The sequence below is a fragment of the Hypanus sabinus genome, chromosome 18 (genome assembly GCF_030144855.1).
Source record: "Hypanus sabinus isolate sHypSab1 chromosome 18, sHypSab1.hap1, whole genome shotgun sequence".
Lineage (NCBI taxonomy): Eukaryota > Metazoa > Chordata > Chondrichthyes > Myliobatiformes > Dasyatidae > Hypanus > Hypanus sabinus.
The window spans coordinates 25,909,823-25,932,622 of NC_082723.1; the positions used below are offsets into that span (position 1 = coordinate 25,909,823).

Sequence of the window (22,800 nt, forward strand, 5' to 3'; positions counted from 1 at the left end):
AAGGTTATCATTGTACAGGCTTATAAAATAAGAAACAACTTTCTTTCTCAAAAGAAAGCCAATGTTTGCCAACATGAAACAACATTATTTCAGCTAATCTGCACCTAATGGTTAATGTATTAAACTAATATAGTTATAGAGAAATATTAGACTAGCATTAGACTGCAAGCAGTATACAACTTTGGTAAGGATATACTTAAGAATACTGTGTACAGTTCTGCTTGCCTCTTACAGGAAGTATGTGGAGAACTTAGGAAAGGTGAAGACGTGGATTATCTGGATCAGAAGACATGAAATATAAGGAGAGGTTTTCTCTGGAGTATCAGAGGCTGAGGAGAGACCTACTGTAAGTTTATAAAGTTATGGGAAGCACAGATATGATCGATGGTCAGGATCTTTTTCCCAGGGTAGAAATGTCAAATTCAGAGAACATGTAGAGTACTGTGAAAATGTCTAGGATGCTTAAGACTTTTGCACAGTACTGTGTCACTGCACAACAAAGATTTTGCTTCTTGAACACTTTTGGGTGTATCTCATGGATTCTGGGCAACTGATCATGAAAATTATCTCGAAGTTTCCCTATTATGCACCACTTTTTTGAAATCAAATTTGTTGTTTCAATTCATAACTCAAGTCAGAATAACTGATGCCAAGATTAAAGAAGGCATTTTTGTCCACAGTCACGTAGGTCATCAATGATAGGCAATTTGAAGAACTTCTAATGGAACGGAAGAAATTTTTCTTGACAACTACAGAGCACTAAACTTCAAGCATATAAAATAACGTGCTTCAAGCATACAAAACCATGACGTGCAACATGTCACTAAAGATTCATTTGCTGTATTCCCATTTAGATTTCTTTCCTGCAAATCTTGGTGTTGTCAGTGACAGGCATGGTGAAAGGTTTCAGCAGGAAATTGGGGTCGTGGAGAACGGTATCAGGGTAACTGGAATTAATCAATGCTGGCTAATTATTGTTGGACACTTAAGCAAGAAGCCTCAGACTCTGAGTATAAATGAAAATCATCAACAAAACATTTTTAGCTCAGTTTTAACTACTGCAAAGTGTCAGCACTGTAATGCAATTAAACACATTATATTCAATACAAGTTAAGTTCTTGTTTCTCCAAATTCCTATGCGATACAAGGAATCTGAAATTACATTTGTATTCAGCTTCATGCGGTCTATCATAAACAATAAAAATTCTCAGGAAGCAACACTTCTGAAAGAAGTTGTTGTCCAGTGTATTTGTCAATGTGGAGCTCAGAGTGAGCTTGTAAGTCTGGCGGGAGAAAAGGATGTTGGGAATGGCAAGGGTAGAGTGCCATGGGAGGGGTGTGGGACAGGTGGCAGAGAAGGAGTGCCAGGAGTGGAGGGGTGGTGCAGGTGCAGACACACCCAGCCCTGAGACCCAGTCATCATCCCTGTCCCTAAACATTAATCTGTCCCATAACTCCCTGTGCTAACCCAAAACCATCCCTACAAACTTAAAAAACAACTACATTTGAGCCACAATCTGAATGGAGATTGCAGCTTGACGGGATCTTGACTGATCCATACAGACTGAAGTGTGCTGATGACAAATTCAGGGATCCAGTTGCAAAGAAGGAATGGAGTGAAGGGGAAGATAGTGTTGAGTGCCAAACTGTATTTGATGAACAGCAGAATGACATTGATTCAAAACACTTCAATCTGTGTGGATCAGTCAAGATGTCGCCAAGCTGCAGTCTCCATTAGGACATGCCTCAGTTGTAGTTGATTTTTAGGGTTGTAAGGATGGTTCTGGGTGAACGCCAAGAAATTTGGAGCTCTTAACAATCTCTACCAAGGAGCCGTTGATGTTCAGCGGGGAGTGGTCACTCCATCAGATTCTCTGCCATCAGATTTCTGAATGAATTGGGAACTGATGAATTTTTTTGCTCTCTTTTTTCACTATATATTTATTTTTTATACTTTTTATTTTAATTTATAGTAATTTTTATGTATTGGACTGTAATGCTGCAACAAAACAAATTTCATGACATACTGTAAGGCTCATCAATATCCTTCTGAAAATCAAAATGTACATTTATTTCTTCCCCTCACCTCCTCTACTAAGAACTCAAATAGATCATTCAAGTATGATTTCCCTTTCCCAGCTCCATGCTGACTCAGTCCTATTACTCATTGCTAAGGACCATGTAGATTGATGAGAAGCAGGTAGGAGGGAGAGGAGAGCAAGAGAAAGGAGGTGTGAGAAGGGAAAGGCAAATTTGAAGAGAGAGAGGAAACTAAGGATAAAATTTAGGGAAGAACATCAGAAGTAGAGAGTGAGGAAAGGGAAGCTCAAGGTGGGAAGAGGTCAGAATGGGACTTAGGTCAAGGGAAAGAGAATGTGGCAGCCAATACACAAGGCTCCACAAACCACAGTATGTATTAACCTGCAATTCTGAGGGTTTTGGTGTATTGATTTGGAGGTTTGATATTACTGAGGAAGCAGGTCTGGTCTCCTTCATTGAAGGATCAATTACAAATCATCCACCTCAGAAGGCAAACATTACCTTTGTTTTCATATCTCATCTGATATCTCACCAGATCACTCTGTCAGGAATGCAGTGGTAGGTCTGTCTGCATGTTGTGCTCAAGTCTCACCTTCCAATTCAGAGGTGAAAATGGTACCATTGGTTAATGAAATATAGTGTTGCCTTCTCTCCCATTAAAACAAATTTTAAGCAATAGTAGAATATTCTCATCCTATATTCAACCTTATATTCAGATGTCCAATCACAAACAACAGAAAATTTGCAGATGCTGGAAATCTGAGAAACACATACAAAATGCTTCAGGAACTCAGCAGGCCAGGCAGCATCTATGGGAAAGAAGTACAGTCGATGTTTTAACACCAAGTGTACTCTTTTCCATAGATGCTGTCTGGACTGCTGAGTTCCTCCAGCATCTTGTGTGTGTTGCTTATATTTAGAAGCTTTAAATATTACTACCCCACCCTTTTATTCAATTTTGTTTTGACTACCTATGCATTTAAAGTTCTGTTAATTTATTAATTAAAATGTACCTTTGTTCTACAAACGTTTGTACTTTTGGCATTTAACCTTTTGCTTGCTTTTACCCTATTTAAGAGAAAAACTTTTTTTTTGAAATCACATGTACTTCGAAACATTGAAACATGCAGTGAAATGTGCCATTTGTAGCAACGACCAACACAGCTCAAGTTTGTGCTGGAGAAATTCCACAAGTGTCTCATGCTGCAGTCACCAGCACAGTATGTCCACAACTCACTATCCCTAACCCATACATTATTAGCCTTTACCTATGTGTCTTTGGGATGTGGGAGGAAACAGGAAACAGGGAAAATCCACATAGTCATAGGGAGAACATACAAACTCCTTACAGACAGCAGTAAGAACTGAACCCTAATCAATGGCACAATAAAGCATTTACACCAACTGCTATGCCATGCACTGTTCAAACACTGATTCTAGCTTTCATAATTACAGTCTAGATGAATGGCCTCAACCCAAAATGCTGACATCCATTTCCCTCCACAGATGCTGCCTGACCCCCTGATTTCTTCCAGTATTTTATTTGTTGCTCCACATTTGAAAGTCTACAGTCCTAAACCTTTGTTTCCCTGTCCTTTCTGGTAAAATGATCCTTAGTTAATGTTACATTATTGCTTAAATTTCCAGAATACAAATCCTGCTTTTCTTCACAATTCCACACTCCCTGACACCCCAGATGCAGGAAGTCAACAACTTCACTGCAGTTTTCAGGTGAACTCTCCAATCTTGCAGAGGACAATGTTTCAATCCACTCTAATTCTCTTTGGGAACCACACTGTCTGAGACTGCTCCATCTGGTGGTAAATCTAAGAACTGATCACATTCAGCCAAAAATCAAATATAATATTTGTCAAGCCTGGTAAGTCTTGAACAGTTGGAACCTAGCACAGAATTTGACTTTACATATATATGGTGAGAAACAAAGAGCAAGTTGTTGTCACAGAAATTCATCTCCATCTTATATCTACATCATGATTCTCACCTCATCTGAATTAGTATTCTTTCAAGAAGTTTTGATAAGGCAGAAAGGGTTAAAAGTCAAAAGTAAATTTATTATCAAAATATGTATATATCACCATATATGAGATTTGTTTTCTTGCAGGTACTTGCAGGGAAATAAATACAACAGAATATATTAAAAACAACACATGAGCAAAAACTGACAACCAATGTGTACAAGAAGACAAATCATGCATGTGATTAAAAAAATAAGTAAATGCTGAGAACATGATTTGTAGGGACCTTGAAAGTAAGGTTGTAGGTTGAGGAATCAGTTCAGAGTGTAGTTATGCATAAGATCATAAGTCATAGGAGCAGAATTAGGCCATTCAGCCCATCAAGTCTGATCACTATTCCATCATGGCTGATCCTGAATCTCACTCAACCCCAGACACCTGCCATCTTGCCATATCCTTTGATGCCCTGACTGATCAGGAAACTATCAAATTCTGCCTTAAATATACCCAAGGACTTAGCCTCCACCACAGTTTGTGGCAGGGCATTGCACAAATTCACTACTTTCTGGCTAAAAAAAAAATCCTCCTTACCTCTGTTCTAAAAGGTTGCCCCTCAATTCTGAGGCTGTGCCCTGCAGCTCTGGATACTCCAGCCGTAGGAAACATTCTCTCCACATCCACCTTATCTAATCCTTTAAACATTTGATAGGTTTCAATGAGATTCCCCTCACATTCTTCTAAATTTCAGTGAGTACAGGTCCAAAGCTGCCAAATGCTCCTCATATGTTAACCCCTTCATTCCCAGAATCATCCTCATAAACCTCCTCTGGACTCTCCAATAACAACACATCCCCTCTGAGATATGGGGCTCAAAACTGTTGACAATACTCCAAGTGTGGCCTGACTACTGTCTTATGAATCCTCAGCATTATCTCCTTGATTTTATATTCTATTCCCCTTGAAATATTACAGTTGTCTTCTTTACCACAGACTCAATTTACAAATTAACCTTCTGGGAGTCTTGCATGAGGTCCCCTAAGTCCCTCTGCACCTCTGATGTTTGAACCTTCTTCCCATTCAGATATTAGTCTGCACTATTGGTCCTTTTACCAAAATACATTATCATACATTTCCCAACACTGTATTCCATCTGCCACTTTTTTGCCCATTCTTTCAACTTGTCTAAGTCTGCTGCAATTGCATTGCTTCCTCAGCACTACCTATCCCTCCACTTATCTTCGTATCATCCACAAACTTTGTGACAAAGCTATCAATTCCATTATCTGTGCCAGTTCAGGAGTCTGATGGTCTGATAACTGCTCCTGAACTTGCAAGTGTGGGACCTGAGGCTCCTGTACCTCCTTTCCAATGGCAGGAACAAGTGATGATGGGGGCCCTTGATGATGGATGTTGCTTTCTTGTGGCAATGCTCCTTGTCGATGTGCCTAATGGAGGGGAGGGCTTTGCCTGTGATGTACTAGGCTGTATCCACCAGTTTTTGTGTACTTTTCTGTTGCTGGGCATTGCTGTTTCCATATCAAGCCAAAACAGAAGCAACAGCAAACTGCCTAGTTAAAGGGTCTCAACCTGAGACATCATCTGTCCATTTCCTTCCACAGATGCAGCTTGACCTACTGAGTTCCATCAGCAGATCGTTTCTTGCCACAGATTCCACCATCTGCAGTCTCGTGAGTCTCCAGAAAAGCAGAAATGTTTGATATCAAAATGACTCTTAGTTTATACTCAACAGTCAAATTGATGTTTATTTTAACTCTACTTAAAGTAAAACAGAAATGCTGGAAGAACTCAGGCAGTCAAATAGCACCTGTGGAAAGAGAAACCAGTTAAAAATTCAGCTGTAAAAACCTTTCATCAAAACTGAAATTAGTCTAAGTAACAGAGAAAATCAGGGAGGGCAATGGGTGGAATAGAGGGAATGTTAGTAATAGGATGAATGATGGACAGTTAAGCTCCTTTGTCCATATTATGTGTTGCTAGCATTGTAAAGTATGCATGATGCTGCATAGTTTGCCCTACTGAGACATACTGTGCTGGCCTGAACATACAAAGAAAGATGTAAGAAAGAAAGATGTGAGAAAGAAAGATGTAGATTGGCATGTGCAAATAGCCAGTCCTGATAAATTATAGGAAGAGCAGAAGAATTCAATATCAAGTCTTGCAGGCTGCAATTTACCCAGATGAGAAATGAGACATAAGACATTCTTCCTTGAGATCATGTTGTAATAGTGCAGGAGGCCAAACACAAAGGAATCAGAGTGGGAATAGGATGAATTAAAATGACAGAAACTGGAAGCTCTACGTCACTCACACATGCTCTCAAGGCAATCTGTGTTGGATTCCTCCACTGTGGAGGAGACCACCTAGTGCTTATTGAATGCAGTACTACAGATTGGAAGAAGTGCAGGTTAGCTGCTGTTTATCTTGGAATGTCCGGTCTGGAGCCTGCATTCTGGTTCTTGATCCAGTCCGCAGACTCCGGACTCCAGGTCTTGTGGCCATCCCTTCTTTCACCCTTGAGCCCAAGTAGTCACACCTGTGGCTCATCGTGGCTTGTTCGGACCCAAGGAGGTGCACCTGATGCCCATTGGCTGGCGGTGTATATAGGGGGCTCTGCGGCTGAGTGGAGTTGGGGGTTGCTCTGGCTTAGAGTTCTTTGAGGTAAGTCTGGTAGTCACCTGGACCTAGTTCCCTTCCTATTCCTGGCTGTTGTTGCCTGGTGGGGCAACTCTGCCCCTTTCCATCCCTTGATGCTGATGGGTTGTGCCCTATAACCTGCTCAGGCCCTTATGGCCCTGCCTGGGAGTTATGTGGCCTACCCAGAGGTCTCTGCCCCCTACCTATCTTGTTGTCAATGGGATGTGTCCTGCTACATACCCAGGTGTCCTGTGACCTGCCCAGGCCCCTGTGCTCCTACCTGGGAGGACTGGGCCCTGCCCAGGAGTTATGTGGCCTGCCTAGTGAACTCTGGGATCCTGTCTTGCTTGAACTCTTACTCCTGGATCCCCAGCATTGCCTTGAATGTCATTTCCCTCATGCACACCATGGTCACCACATCTTGTCTATTGTTTAATTGTTCCTGTCCTGTCCCTAGTACTTCAGTGCCTGTCCCCTTATTGTTTGGGTCCTTGGATGGTGGGACCAAAGGGTGCAAATGAACAGGTATTTGCATAGGAATGTGTTGCAGGCTGTCAAGAAGTAGTGATTCCTGCAAAATTTGGAAGAGGGAGGAGAGGGTAAGATGTGATTATGGTGAGATCATGTTAGAACAAAGGACAATGCATGAATGAAAAGGCTGGTGGAATAGAAGGTGAGGACTGGGGATCTCTCATTGTTCTATCTCTGGGGAGGCCTGCAAGAGCAGGCATGCAGCAAATAGTGGAAATGTGGTTAAGAGCTCCATTTACTGTCAAAGGGGAAACCACAGTTCAGGAAGGAGAATGGTGTTTCAGAGGCATCAGAGAGAAGGCCTCATCACTGGAACAAATGTGACAGACAAAGAAACTGAAGAGAAAAAGAATGGCAGGTTGAGAGAACGTATCCTCAAAGTAGCTGTATGAGTTGGTGGATTTGTAAAAGATGTCAATGGCTAGTCTATCTCCTGAGAAGATAGATACAGAAATGGGAAGTGTCAGATTAACCATGTAAGGTGAACACTTGTAGCTGAATTTGTAACATTTTTAGTTCTTTGTGGGTGGAGGATGTGACACAAATGTAGTCAAGGTATCAGAGTTTGGGGAGTGGTCCCAAATAAGCCTGGAACAAGGGTTGTTCTTCATTTTCAGCAAAAAGACTGGCATAGCCAGAACCCATTTGGTTTCTCATCCCTACAACTTTCATTTGAAGAAAGTGAATTGAATCAAAGAAGTTGTTGAATATAAGGACAAGTTTCACCAATGGGGAATGGCTCAGACCTCCACTTCAGGATGAAAATTCCTTGGTATTCACCTTCCACCCCACCAGCCTGTCCATTTAACATATTATTCTTTGCTCTGACATGATCCACCATTAGTCACATCTTGCCCTCTTTCTGCATTTTGCACTTTCTTTTTGACTGATTGCTTCACTCTTCCACTGCACAGCACCTTCCTGTACAAATGGTGGAAATGCAATATCTGTCCAGTCATCACTTTCCTTCCCCCTCCCACTTCCCAAGGAGCCAAGCAATCACTCCAGGTGAAGCAACGATTAAGACCATAAGACATAGGAGCAGAATTAGGCTATCTGGCCCATTGAGTCTGCCCTGCCATTCAATCATGGCTGATCCTTCATTTTTTTTTTCTCCTCAACCCCAGTTCCTGGCCTTCTCTCTGTAATGGTTGATACCAGGTCCAATCAAGAACCTATCAATCTCTGCCTTAAGTACACCCAACCTGGCCTTCACAGCTGCATGTGGCAACAAATTCCACGAATTCACTGCCCTTTGGCTAAAAAAATTTCTCTGCATCTGTTTTGAAAAGGTGCCCTTCTATCTTGAGGCTGTGCCCTCTTATCCTAGACTCTCCCACCATGGAAACATCCTTTCCACATCTTCTGTCTGGGTGTTTCAACATTTGAAAGATTTCAGTGAGATTCCCCCTCATCCTTCTGAATCCCAGTGAGTACAGATCTAGAGCTATCAAACATTCCTGGAATCATCATTATGAACCTCCTCTGGACCCTCCAATGCCAGCACATCTTTTCTAGGATGAGGGGCCCAAAATTGTTCTCAATACTCAAGGTGAGGTCTCACCATTGCCTTATAAAGCCTTATTCTAGACCTCTTGAAATGAATACTAACATGGCATTTGCCTTCCTCACCACCAACTCAGCCTAAAAATTAACCTTTAGGGTTCTGTACAGGGACCCCAGATCACAAGGATTAACTTCTCTTCCAATCTCGGGTAGGCATTTAGTGTTAAAACGTGGCCTCAGATGCAGATTAAGTGATTGCTTTGTGGCGTTCCTGCACTCTAAAGTGAAGATGAGCAAGCTGTGATTGAGAAACATAGACAGAAAACCTGCAGCACAATACAGACCCTTCGGCCCACAAAGCTGTGCTGAACATGTCCTTACCTTAGAAATTACTTAGGGTTACCCATAGCCCTCTATTTTTGTCAGTTCCACTAGTCTAAAAATAATCAAAATAACAAAGGGTCCTGGATATAAGTGGCAGGGATCTGACTATGCTGGCAGGAGTGAGTTCAGGAGGGAGAATCTTCAATTTAATACTTCAAAGTTATTGCCACACAGAATATATATATCCCCTCAAATTTTCTAAACCAAAGTGCTAAGTAAATTTATTATCAAATATATGTCACCATATACTATCCTGAGATTCACTTTCTTGTGGGCATTCACAGTAAGTACAAAGAAACACATAGAATCAATGAAAAACTGTACACAATAAAGATGGACAAACAACCAATGTACAAAAGACAACAAATTGTGTAAATAAAATCAAAATAATAATAAGCAATAAATAAATAAACATTGAGAACAAAAGTTGTTGAGTCCTTGAAAGTGAGATTGTGGGTTGTTCAATGATGGGCTGAGTGTAGTTTTCTCCTCTGTTTCAAAAGCCTGATGGCTGAAGGATAATAACTGTTCCTGAATCTGGTGGTGTAGCACTTAAGGCTCCTGCCCTTCTCCCTCGATAGCAGCAGTGAGAATAGAACATAGCCTGGATGTTGGGGGGTCCTTGATGATGGATGCTGCTTTCCTATGACAGCATTCCTTGTAGATGCACTTCAATATCTTAAGATTTTTTCTTTGCCCCAAGGAATAGTACATGAGAATGGAAAGTTAGTGATAATAAACCTTGGTGATGTGCAGACTATGAAAATCCCAACATAGCAGCTGAAATTTTACATTTAATTAGTTGAAATAATGAAATTAGAGGTAGAAATTGTAACCATGTGGTGATATTGAATTTGTCTGGTTCACTGATGCCTGTGTTGTCTTCAGCCACTCCAGATCTATGGTATTTTAGTTAAGTTTCAACTGCCTGAAGCAATGACCAAGCAAACCACTTCCATCAAAATGCTATGTCAGAAACCTCATGGATCCACAGCTAGTCAGGAATGTAGCCTATTGCCACAAAAGTGATGGCATTAAATAGACCCAAAGAACAATTACCATAATCTGTGTAGGAATTAATTTTAAAATCATACTATGAACTTTGAATTAGTGAAACGCATACATAAACAAGTACCAAGAGCTTAATAGGAAAAAGTTATGTTAAACATGTAGGGTGCATACATAAGGTACAGTGCCTAGAAAAAGCATTCACTCCCTCCTTGGAGGTTTTCATGTTTTATTGTTTTACAACATTGAATCACAGTGGATTTAATTTGGCTTTTTTGACACTGTTTAACAGAAAAAGACTCTTTCATGTCAAAGTGAAAACAGATCTCCACAAAGTATAGGTACTGTACATACATGCACAGATAAAGTGCAGTGTACCTAATATTCACGGTTGTTGTGGAACCATCATTGGGTAAATGGGAATTTCATTGCACTGCAAACGGAAAGGTTTGAGTCAGGTTAGGTTAAGTCAGGTTAATTTTAGGGTGAAATGAAAGTGACAATGTACTTTCAAGTTCATGCAATAAAGTTTTGGATTTTTAATAAGGTATTTTCCATTTTAAATTATCATCTTCTATGGATTTAATTTGTTATTTATAAGTTTAGTCAATTATAATGTTATGCCCTCTTCACTCCTATTAGCCCCAATGTAGGTGAGTGGAAGAACTGATGGCAATGTAGGGAAATTGCAGGAAAATTTGGAGGAAGAATGGGACTGTTCCCTAAGCCAGCACAGATCTGATGGGCCAAACAACATTCATCTCTATCATCTGGAAATAATGAAATATGGAATGTACAACTGATTCCATTGTTATCCTTCCCATGCAATGCTTCCTCGGTTCTCTCCTAAAAGACCTGATTTTCTTTTAAAAGCTCTTGCCCTTGTCCAACATTTCTCTATAAATGCAAAAAGTTCACTTCCAACTACTCTCTTAATTTCATTAACATTTTTGAGTTTTTTCCACCCTTTTTGTACCTATTTGTTTCACTTTAATGAAGCGCTCATGGACTTAATTTTTTTTGGGCCTCCACTGTTGCTAGCATTTCACTGTTGAATAAATACTTGAATCTATACTTTGATCCTAAGTGAATAGTTCAACAACATATGTGATGATATTTTTGTTGTTTTGTGCAGCAGTACAGTGCAGTACATATGTAAACTATAAATTATAATAAGAAATATTTTTAATTAAATTAAATTAGTGCAAAAAGAGACCAAAAATAGTGAGGTAGATTTCATGGGTTGGTTCATTATCCATTCAGAAATCTGATGGCAGAGGGGAAGAAGTTGTTCCTAAAATGATAACTATGTGTCTTCAGGTTCCTGTAACTCGTCTCTGATGGTAGTCATCCGAAGAGAGCATGTTCTGGGTGATGAGGGATGCCACCTTCTTGAGGCATCACCTTTGGAAGATCTCCTCAATGCTGGGAAGGCAAGTGCCCATGATGGAGCCTCCTAAGTTTGCATCCCTCCACAGCTTTTTCTGATCCTGTTCACTGGCCCCTTCCATACCAGATGGTAATGCAACTAGCTAGAATGTTCTCCATGGTACATCTGTAGAAACTTGGGAGAGTCTTGGTGTCATACCAAGCCTCCTCAAACTCCAATGAAATATAGCCATTGTCGTGCCTTCTTTGTAATTGCATCAATACGTTGGGCTCAGGATAGATATACAGAGATGTTGACACCCAGGAACTTGGAACTGCTCACTTTATCTATCATTGCCTCTTATATTACTTGCCAACTCCACATCATTGTGCTCTTGCCAAAGTTGGATTAATGAATTTCTATTGTACTATCATTAGCTAAAGAACATAAGAAAATAGAACTAGGAGTAAGTAATTCAAATCTTTGTCCTACTTTACCATTCAATAAGATATGACTGATCTTATATTCTTGCATTACTTTCCTAACCCTGACTTGTTAATTCTTTTATTAACCAAAACTATTCACTTCTGCCTTAAATATACTGAAAGACTGAACATCCCTAGTCCTGGCTGTTAGTGAAATAGGGGCTTGGCCCAAAACATTGCCACAGGCAGCTGTGGAGGCCAAGTCCTTATGTATTTTTAAGAAAGAAGTTGATAGATTCTTGATCAGAACATGAAGGAATATGGGGAGAAGGTAGGAGATTGTGGCTGAGAAGAAAATTGGATTCACCATGATGAAATGGTGGAGCAGACACAATGGGCCAAATGGCCTAATTCTGCTCTGATATATAATGGTCTTTATTCCTTTCTGGTGCTGCCTGACCTACTGAGATCCTCCAGCATTTTGTGTGTGTTAAAGAGAAATTCAATGTTTGGTTGCTCTCTAGAATGGCTAACCCCTCACTCTATGACTGTGATCACCACAGAGTTGAGGTTTCAAAGCATGTCTGAATCACTTCCTTAAGTCAAAAGAATTCCTCTTCCCTCTACTTCTTATCTTTTACTATCTAAACAATCTTCTAACTAGGTCAACGTTTCTCAGTTCTATCAGCTACATTCTCTCTTTTGCTTTTCTCAAGTAACAGAAGTATTCAGTATATGCAATGTTCCATTCAATATCACTACTCCTAAATAGAAAGCACTTGAAAGATTATGGCAAAGACCTATGCAATTTAATCACATGGGTTGGAAATTATACAAGCAAGAGTATTCACAAGTTTCTAAAGATTTTTTTTGTAATACTTTTATTACTCATTCTAACATTAATCTGAGATTCATATTTTGAATGTACTTTATCTATTATAAACATTGGTATAAAGTAATTATTCAAATAGTCTGCCTTTATATATTTTTATTTGTAATATTATCCACACCAGTTTATAAAGAGCTAACATTGCCTCATACTGCAATAACTATCATCCAGTAGCACTTACAGTGGCATACAAAAGTTTGGGCACCCCGGTCAAAATTTCTGTTACTGTGAATAGTTAAGTGAGTAGAAGATAAACTGATCTCCAAAAGTCATAAAGTTAAAGATGAAACATTCTTTTTAACATTTTAAGCAAGATTAGTGCATTATTTTTGTTTTGTTCAATTTTAGAGTAAGAAAAAGGAAAGGAGCAGCATGCAAAAGTTTGGGCACCCCAAGAGATTTGAGCTCTCAGATAACTTTTACCAAGGTCTCAGACAATTAGCTTGTTAGGGCTATGGCTTGTTCACAGTCATCTTTAGGAAAGGTCAGGTGAAGCAAATTTCAAAGCTTTATAAATACCCTGACTCCTCAAACCTTGTTCCAACAATCAGCAGCCATGGGCTCCTCTAAGTAGCTGCCTAGCACTCTGAAAATTAAAATAAATGATGCCCACAATGCAGGAGGCTATAAGAAGATAGCAAAGCGTTTCAAGGTAGCTGTTTCCTCAGTTCATAATGTAACTAAGAAATGGCAGTTAACAGGAACGGTGGAGGTCAAGTTGAGGTCTGGAAGACCAAGAAAACTTTCAGAGAGACCTGCTCGTAGGATTGCTAGAAAAGCAAATCAAAACCCCCATTTGACTGTAAAAGACCTTCAGGAAGATTTAGCAGACTCTGGAGTGGTGGTGCACTGTCATACTGTGCGGTGACGCCTGCACAAATATGACCTTCACAGAAGAGTCATCAGAAGAAAACCTTTCCTGTGTCTTCACCACAAAATTCAGCATCAGAAGTTTTCAAAGTAACATCTAAACAAGCCTGATGCATTTTGGAAACAGGTCCTGTAGACTGATGAAGTTAAAATAGAACTTTTTGGCCACAATGAGTTTTTGGAGAGAAAAGGGTGCAGAATTTCATGAAAGGAACACCTCTCCAACTGTTAAGCACGGGGTTGGATCAATCATGCTTTGGGCTTGTGTTGCAGCCAGTGGCACGGGGAACATTTCACTCATAGAGGGAAGAATTAATTTAAATACCAGCAAATTCTGGAAGCAAACATCACACTGTCTGTGAAAAAAAAACTGAAGATGAAAAGAAGATGGCTTCTACAGCAGGATCCTAATCACACCTCAAAATCCACAATGGACTACCTCAAGAGGCGCGAGCTGAAGGTTTTGCCATGGCCCTCACAGGCTCCCAACCTAGACATAATCGAAATCTGTAGGTAGACCTCAAAAGAGCAATGCATGCAAGACGGCCCAAGAATCTTACAGAACTAGAAGGCTTTTGCAAGGAAGAATGGGCAAAAATCCCCCAAACAAGAATTAAAAGACTCTTAGCTGGATACAGAAAGTGTTTACAAGCTGTGATACTTGCCAGAGGGTGTGTTACTAAGTACTGACCATGCAGGGTGCCCAAACTTTCACTTCGGGCCCTTTTCCTTTTTTGTTATTTTGAAACTGTAAACAATGGAAATAAAAAGTAATCTTGCTTAAAATATTAAAGAAATGGTCATCTTTAACTTTACGCCTTTTGGAAATTAGGTTATCTTTTATTCACAGTAACAGAAATTTTGACTGGGGTGCCCAAACTTTTGCATGCCACTGTCTATCCACACTGATGGATTGAGAGGTTGGTGATGAATCATATCAAATCCTGCCTGATAAGCTCCAATTTTCCTACCTGCATAACAGGTCCACAGCAGATGCCATTTCATTGGCCGTTCATTCAACTCTAGAACATCTGGACAGCAAAGATGCATACATCAGAATGCTCTTCATCAATTACAGCTTGGCCTCAAAACTAATCAATAAGCTTCAAGACCTGGTCTTGATACTTCCTGTGTAATTGAATTTTCAATTTTCTCACTTGCAGACTCCAGTCAGTTCAGATTGGCAACATCTCCTCCACAATCTCCAGCAACACAAGTGCACCAGGAGACCCCGTGCTCTACTTGCTTTACACTTATGACTGTGTGGCTAAGCACAGCCAAAGTGCCATATTTACTGATGACACCACTGTCATAAACTGAATCACAGGTGGTGATAAATCGGCATTCAGGAAGAAGGTTGAAAATCTGGCTGTGTGGTACAACAACAACATCTTATTCTATGTCAGTAAGACCATGCTGCTGATTATTGACATCAGGAGGAGGATATGGGAGGTCCATGAGACAGTTCTCATCAGGAGGTCAGAAGTGGAGAGGATCAGCAACTTTAAATTCCTTAGTGTTATCATTTCAGAGCACCTGTCCTGGGCCCAGCACTAGAAAGGAAACATGGCAACGCCTCTACTTCCTTTGGAGTTTCCAAAGATTTGGCATGATACCTAGAACTTTCCCTCTCCTGCCTGAATTTAGCGGGCTGAACAGCATCTGTGGTGGGAAGGAAATTGTTAATATTTCAGGTGTTAGAGTGGGGGGTACACAGCTTAAATAAAGAAGACAGAGAGGTAAGATGGGGTGCTATGTAATAGGTGGGCTGAGTGGGGGGTGTATGAGATGATTTGACAATGGTCTGTCCACAACAGACATCTGGATCTTACAGTTGTTCTCAAGACCATGACCGTGAGACATAGTAGCAGAATTAGGCTATTTGGCTCAATGAGTCTGCTCTGCAAATTGATCATGGCTGGTTTATATTCCGTCTCAACTCCATTACTCCATTCTCCTGTCATCTCACCGTAACCTTTAACGTTCTTACTAATCATGAACCTATCAACTTCTGCTTTAAATGTACCCAATGACTTGGCCTCCACAGCTGTCTGTGGCAATGAATTCCACAGGTTCACCACCCTCTCCGGCTAAAGAAACTCTACCTCATCTCTGTTCTAAAGAGACGTTCTTCTATTCAGAGGCTATTCTGGTCTCAGACTCTCCCACAATTGGAATCATCCGCTCTATCTCAGTTTCTCAGTTTTCAGTGGTTTTCAATGAGATGGGCCCCACCCCTGGCCATTTTTCTGAACACCAGCAAGTACAAGCGCAGAGCCATCAAATGCTCGTCTGGTAACCCTTTTATTCCCAGGGCCATTCTTATAGACATCCTCTAGACACTTTCCAATGCCAGCACATATGTTCACAACACTCCAAATGTGTTCTGACTAATGCCTTATAAAGTCTCAGCATTATATCCTTGCTTTTATATTCTAGTCCTTTCAAAATAAGAAATTACTTAAACCACAAAAAATGAGGGTACTACATTGCAGGCTAATTTATATTTATCAATACTAGCATCAACCAGTATCCTTTGGTTATTAATCCATCTCACTACTTTCCCTTTATCAAACTGATATGTGCAATGTTGTTGAAAATTTTGTGGAAATCTCTATGGACTGCAACTCATTGTCCTTCCTTGGTGCTCTATTTACTTCCTTAAGCCCCATAACCCCTAATGGAGCGTAGACTGCCAAGAGCAGCTCACCAGAGTCCTCTGGCCTGGACCAGTCGTTCAAGTTGCCCCCAGGTGTAGCTCAGCTTTTTGGTGTATCCTTCTTCTCCTAGAATAAGGTCTTAGGAACTTTTGTTGGCATTGCTGTAGCACTGGGTTTTTATGGGATGGGGTTGCTAGCCACATGCCCAACCCTAACCCTAACCCTAACCCTCCTTTTGCAACTGGGCTTAGGACTGTCCATGGAAAATTCTTCCTAGTTAAACCCGCAAAAAATCATGTTAATCATACATGACCCTCTCTTGAAAAATCCTTATCAACTGCCCTTGATAAATCAACATTTTAATTTGCAGAGATTAATGTTTTACCTTAGAATTTTTCCAGTATTTTGCCCATCATCAATGAAAGGCTGGTTAGCCTGTTAAACAACATATCATTATATTCCATTTCTCTGGCACAGCACCTAAGTCAAAGGCTATAATTTTAATGGCAGTCAGACCCCAAACCATTTCCTCTCTTGCTTCTTATCAAGGTTTAATAACTTATTTTGATTTAACAATATGTCCAATTGTCTTGACATTTTCTCTCTTTACTATCAAGTTTTTTAATAATATCGTAACCTACAGATACTGGGTTAATTGATCCATAAATGTTAAGTTTGAACTTTTAAATGCATTTTAATCTTTTGTAACTTCAAAACTTAAGCAGATGCAAAATATTTATTTAAAACTACATACATATATTTGCTACCTGATATTTAGGCTACTGTTTCTAACCGAAAATAATTTTATCAACTTCCTTGATTCTACATACCAATGATTTTTTTACACATACCCTTTTTGCTTTTCTAACTTCCTTTTCAATTCCATTTCCACATCTTCTGTACTTCTGTTAATGTAGTGCCCTAATTATTTGTCCAATTCATCACATTTTTACATAACTTTATGTACATAGTTGTCAACATCCATGAGGGTCTAGATTTAATTCTCTGCTTTAACTGTAATCATATACTCAGAATAATATAACACTAGTCTAACTTGTCTTTGCCAACCAAACTGGCCATTTAAACTAATCCCATTTCTCTATAAGCCTTTCCTATCCATGTAGCAGTCTAAATGTCTTTTAAATGTCGTTATTGTGCATAGCTCAAACACTTACGTTGGTAATTCATACAATATATGCTCCAATCTCTGTGTAAAAAAGTTGCTGCTCAAATCCTTTTTAATTCTTTTCACCTTAAGTTTATGACTTTTTGCTTTCCTTCCCTTCCCCTTGGAAAAAATTGTTTGCATTCACTTTATTTATGCTCATATACTTTTATAGAATCATCCTTCAGTCTCCTACATGCCAAGGAACCAGAAACTAAAGTTCAAGCCTGTCCAACCATAAGACCACAAGACATAGGAGCAGAATTAGGCTATTTGGCCCATTGAGTCTGCTCCACCATTCAATCCTGGCTGATTTTTTTCTTTCCTCTCCTCACCCCCCCCACCCACTGTCCTGCCTTCTCCCCATAACCTTTGATGCCATGTCCAATCAAGAACCTATCAAGCTCTGCCTTAAATACACTCAATGACCTGGCCTCCACAGCAGCCTGTGATAATAAATTCTACAGGTTCACCACCCTCTGGCTAAAGAAATTTCTCTGCCTCTCTGTTTTAAATGGATATCCCTCTATCCTGAGACTTGTCTTGGACTCTCCCACCAGGAGAAACATCCTTTCCACATCTATCATGTCGAGGCCTTTCAACGTTCAAAATATTTCAATGAGATCCCCCCCTCATCCCCTTCAGCCAGTACAGGCCCATAACTATCAAACATTCCTTATATGATAACCCTTTCATTCCTGCGAATCATCCTGTGAATCTCCTATGAACCTTCTCCAATGGCAGCACATCTTTTCTTAGAAAAGGAGCTCAAACTGTTCACGATACTGTTGGTGAAGCCTCACCAGTGCCTTATAAAGCCTCAGCACACACCCCTGCTCTTGTATTCTAGATCTCTTGAAATGAATGTTAACATTGCATTTGCCTTCCTCACCACCGACTCTGCCTGCAAATTAACCTTTAGGTTGTCCTGCACAAGGACTCCCAAGACCCTTTGCATCTCAGATTTTCTCCCTGTTTAGAAAATAGACTGCACTTTTATTTCTTCTACCAAAGTGAATGACCATGCATTTTCCAACATTGTATTTCATTTGCCACTTTCTTGCCCATTCTCCTAAACTGTCTAATTCTTTCTGCAGCCTACATGTTTCCTCAACACAACTGGCCCCTCCACCAATCTTCGTATCATCTGCAAACTCAGCAACAAAGCCATCTATTACATTATCTAAGTCATTGATATACAGCATAAAAAGAAGCAGTCCCAAAACTGACCCCTGCGGAACACCACTAGCAGCCAACCAGAGATGGATCCTTTTCTTCACACTTGCTGCCTCCTACCAATCAGCCAATGCTCTAACTATGCCAGTAACTTTCCTGTAGTACTATGGGCCCTTAACTCAGTAAGCAGCCTCACATATGCACCTTGTCAAAGGCCTTCTGAAAGCCAAAATATACAACATCCATTGCATCCCCTTTATCGATCTTACTTGTAATCTCCTCAAAGAACTCCAACAGGTTCGTCAGGCAAGATTTTCCCTTGAAGAAACCATGCTGACTTTGTCCTATCTTGCCCTGTGTCATCAAGTAATCCATAAGCTCATCCTTAACAATTGACTCCAACATTTTCCCAACCATTGAGGTCAGGCTAACTGGTCTATAAATTCCTTTCTGCTGTCTTCCTCCTTTCTTAAAGAGTGGAGTGACATCTGTAATTTTCCAGTCCTCTTGCACCATGCCAGAGTCCAATGATATTTGAAAGATCATTACTAACGCTTCCACAGTCTCTACCACCATCTCTTTCAGAACCCTATGGCACAGTTCATCTGGCCTGGGTGACTTATGCACCCTTACGTCTTTCACCTTTTGAGCACCTTCTCCTTTGTAAAAGTTACTGCACTCACTTCTTTTCCCTTACACCCTTCAACATCTTGTTCACTGCTAGTGTCTTCCACAGTGAAGACTGATGCAAAACACTCATTTAGTTCATCTGTCATCTCCTTGTCCCCATTATCATTTGCCCTTATTTTCTAGCAGTCCACTCACACCTCTCTTTTATTTTTTACATACTTGAAAAAACTTTTACTATCCTCTTTGTTATTGTTTGCTAGCTTGCTTTCATATTTAATTTTTTCCCTCCTAATGACTCTTCTAGTTGCTCTCTTTAGATCTTTAAACACTTCCCAACCCTCTGTCTTCTCACTAATGTTTTCTTTTTGTATACCCTCTTGTTTGCTTTTACATTAGCTTTGACTTCCCTCGTCAGCCATGGTTGTACTATTTTGCCATTTGAGTATTCCTTTATCTTTGGAATACATCTATCCTGCACATTCCTCATTTTTCCCAGAAACTCAAGTCATTGCTGCTCTGCTGACATCCCTGTCAGCAACTCCTTCCAATTTACTTTGGCCAACTCCTCTCTCATACCACTGTAATTTCCTTTACTCCACTGAAATACTGCTACATCAGACTTTACTTTCTTCCTATCAAATTTTAAGTTGAACTCAATCATATTGTGATCACTGTCTCTTAAGTATTCTTTGACCTTAAACTCTTTAATCACCTGCCGTTTATTACATAACACTCAATCCAGTTTAGCTGAGCCCCTAGTAGGCTCAATGATAAACTGCTCTAAAAGCCAATTTATATGCATTCAACAAACTCACTCTCTTGAGATCCATTACCAACCCAATCGACCTGGATGTTGAAATCTCCCATGACTATCATAATATTGCCTTTTTGCCATGCTTTTTCTATTTTCCATTGTAATCTGTGGCCCACATCCCAGCTATTTTTGGGAGGCCTGCATATAACTGCCATCAGTTTCTTAACTCAATCCACAAGGATTCAACATCTTCCGATCCTCTGCCACAACTTTCTAATGATTTGATGCCATTCTTTACCAGCAGAGCGATGCCACCCCTTCTACCTACTTTCCTAATCCTCCAATACAACCTGTAACCTTGGCCATTCAGCTCCCAACTACAACCATCCTACAGACACCATTCAGTGATAGCCACAACATCATACCTGACAATACTGTACACAATATTACAAGTGCAGCCATTACCAACATAAGTGTTCTAAACCCTGACCACCTCTTCTTGAATGAATTTACTGTCGAGTGAACTGTTGCCTGTCCAAATTTGGTGATTCATAAAATTGTCTTTACCCCAAACTATAACTTTTATACCTGGTTTCTCTTTGTCCATTTCCAAAACAATGTTTCATTCTTGGACTCACTTTACACCACACGCTGTCGGAGCAGGGCTGCCAGGATAATCAAGGACAAGACCCACCCAGCCAACACACTTTTTGTCCCACTTCCCTCCCTCCGGGAGAAGGTTCAAGAGCATGAAGATTCGTACGGCCAGATTTGAGAACAGCTTCTTTCCAAATGTGATAAGACTGCGGAACAGATCCTGACCTGGATCTGGGCCGTACCTTCCAAATATCTGGACCTAACTTGCACTGCCTTACTTTCCCTTTTCTATTTTCTAATTATAATTTACAATTTAAATTTTTATTATATTTATTTCGATTTGTATTTCAATGAGCGTGGAGCGCAGAAACAAATATCACTGTGATGATTGTATGCTCTAGTATCAATTGTTTGGTGACAATAAAGTAATAAATTGGAGTAGGGACATAATTGCTCCCAGGATTGTGGGTCTGTCATATGAAAAAATATTATTTAGGCTAGGTCACTATTCTCTGGATTTCAGAAGAATAAGCAGTGGCCTCATTGAAATCCAGAATTCTGAGAGTTCCTCTGGCTAACATTCTTAGAGTCCAACAAAGAGTTACAGATTCAGTAACAGAGAATGATGTTGAAAGGGCAATGAACTTTGGAGGACTTTGGAGCATTAATCATCAGCTGGAAACAAATAAAGGATCTCAGCCCAAGACACCAACTGTACTCTTTTCCATAGATGCTGCCTGGCTTGCTGAGTTCCTCCAGCATTTTGTGTGTGTTGCTTGGATTTCCAGCATCTGCAGACTTTCTCTTGTTTGTAGCTGGAAATAAAATTGACTTTGATGGATTTAAGTAAATTAACAGGTATGATTGAAATACAGTATTTGAAACAGATTAGACATGACCTTGGATTCTGGCAGAAAAGCTCAGATGGACGATTGACCTACTCCTGCTGTTCCTTATACTCATAATTAAGGTAATTAAGTAATTGAGCTTGAGGATGTGTAAAGGGACTGGATTTAAAAAATTAAACATTGTGAGTCAAAATAGGTCAACAGAAAATTGGTAATAAATGAATGAAAGAGTACAGGGTACAGGTAGGCAGCAGAACTTTAGTGAGCACAAGTTTACAGAGGTTACTAAAATAATCTCCTGTTTGCTTCCATATATACTCTAGTAGGCTCATCGAGTCCTCAAAACCTGCCAACTCATTTTAGATCATCAGCCCATTTCACTGGTGCAGTAGATCTTTTCATCCAAGTCAAAACAGATTATATACACTCAGTGGCCAGTTCATTAGGTACACCTCTCCATTAATGCAAATATCTAATCAGCCAATCAAGTATAAATTGAGCCAACTCAATGTATAAAAGCCTGCAGACATGTTCAAGAGTTTCAGTTGTTATTCAGACCAAACATCAGAATGGGGAAGAAATGTGATCTAAATTACTTTGACTGTGGAATGGTTGTTGGTGCCAGACAGGATGGTTTGAGTATCTTAGAAACTGCTGATCTCCTGGGATTTTCACACACGATAGTCTCCAGAGTTTACAGAGAATGGTGCAAAAAAAATGAAACAAAACATCTAGTGAGTGGCAGTTCTGTGGGCAAAAATGCCTTGTTAATGAGAGAAGTCAGAGGAGAACGGTCAGACCGGTTCAACCTGACAAGAATAATTCAAATAAGTACACAACAGTGGTGTGCAGAAAAGCATCTCTTGAATACAAAACACAACAAACCTTGAAGTGGATGGGCTATGGCAGCAAAAGATCACACCGGGTTCTACCCCTGTAGCTAATAAAGTGGCCACTGAGTGTACAACTGAATAATAAGTAAAAACTTAAAACAGTTGAGCTTGAAATTTCTTGGAGACACAAGAGACTGCAGGTCAGTTCTGAGGCAATGCAGGGTTTCAACTCAAAATATTGATAATTTCTTTTTTTTTCCCAGATTATGCTTGACCCACTGAGCTCATCCAGCAGATTGCCTATTGTTTCATTGTTCTGCTTCATTGTCTGGCGACGTTCTGATGTTACCTCCTTGACAGTACACATCAGATATTTCCCCCAAAATATTTTAGCTAACAGGCCTACGGTTATCACCTATACATCTCCCTACATTTTGTGCATAGTCTCAATATATCTGTTGCTCAACAATCCTCCAGAACTTCT

General features: G+C 40.0%; 1 long non-coding RNA gene across 1 annotated transcript; it reads left to right on the forward strand.

Annotated features, from left to right (window-relative positions):
* Nucleotides 1-231: 231 nt before the first annotated feature.
* LOC132407425 (uncharacterized) lies at nt 232-22,760 on the forward strand. Its single transcript, XR_009516475.1, has 3 exons — nt 232-346; nt 5,636-5,704; nt 22,580-22,760. It is a non-coding gene; the product is annotated as an uncharacterized LOC132407425 (long non-coding RNA).
* Nucleotides 22,761-22,800: the final 40 nt, after the last annotated feature.